Here is a 1,464-nt window from a genome sequence, read left to right on the forward strand (position 1 = left end):
TCTGTTCGTGTGAACAGTGTGCCAGACGGGGTGATAACTGTCACACGTACCGCAGCCGTGATGAAGCTGTCTGGAATGAACTCCTGGAGGCACTGCAAAATATCACCGAGACAGGTTAAAACTATATATATTTTTTAATGTGAGGTGCGTTTGTATCACAAATAGCTAGTAGTACAACAATGGAAAACGTTGTTATTATCACAAGATGAATTCATAAAGATAATGGTTTAAATACAAAAAAAAAAAATAATAATAATAATAATGCTGCAAATATTTGGTAGTCTGTCACCCGCAAGGCAGCCTTAATGTTGTGAGTGGATTTATGAAACTCTAAAGCCAGAATTAGGGACATGAATTCGTGATTTTGACTTCAAGCAGTAAATTATACTTGCCTATGACAATCGCAGAACGATAATCGTGATAATCGCACCGAGCAAAACTTATCTTTAGGTCCATTTCAGAAAAGCTCTGCTCTCTCACCACGACTGTTTTCAAAGGCCACAGAGATGATTAGCTGGGTTCTCAAAAATTTCTCCTGTTAGTGATAAAGAAATTTTGTTGGTCTGTCACTAGAATCGTAAGAAACTCCCCATGAAACTTCAGTTAGAGCCTATTGAAAGTAGTGGTGTGGGCAAAAATGTTTCAGTTACCCGTGGCCTCGACGCTCACCTCCTCATTGACCTGTGAGCCTGTGGCGGGTATCCCTCACCAGGGACGCAGGGCCACTGTGACATACAGGTATCCACAGTTTACCTTTGTCAAGTTCCTCCAGATATCTATTTATCAACCAACCCGAAGGAACGATGAACAGCTGGATGAGCTGTGGGCCGCATACCCCAGCTTGGATTCAAACCGGAGGCCCATGACATAAGGCAGCTGACACACCGACGCAACCAATTGCATGAGACCGATCGCACGCAACTGGTCGCATACGACCTTGAGGTCCTCACACAAGAGCGATTTTTTTTTTTTTTTTTTTTTTTTTTTAGCAATGTCGTCAGACGAGGAGGACGTGGTTTTGCTTTGGTGCATAAACAGAAGGAGAAAGGGAAGATCATGGCTTCAAATCCATATTTCATAAAAATGCTCTACGAAGGAGTTTTGTTGCTGCTCAAGAGCTGGATGTGTAGTATTCACTGAAAGTGTAGTTGTAAATGTACGGATATTTTTTTCTATATCTTGTACAGATTTACTGTTCCTGGCTTGTTGTTGTTCGCCACTGCAGCAGCAGCCATGGCCCCAGCGCTAGGAGGTACAGAACACCCTGTCCTCATCGAGTTTACAAAGCAACTGATCGCCACACGACAAGCATAGCCAACTGTTTGACGATTAGTTGTACGCAACCGCGGTTTGAGTCCCCTCGATGTGAAGGATTCTAAAGAAACTAATGTGTCAGTCGCAATGCAACTGGTTGCGATGTCTTAACCAACTGGTTTCATGCAACTGGCTGTATCATATGTGAGC

The sequence above is a fragment of the Scylla paramamosain genome, chromosome 24 (genome assembly GCF_035594125.1).
Source record: "Scylla paramamosain isolate STU-SP2022 chromosome 24, ASM3559412v1, whole genome shotgun sequence".
Lineage (NCBI taxonomy): Eukaryota > Metazoa > Arthropoda > Malacostraca > Decapoda > Portunidae > Scylla > Scylla paramamosain.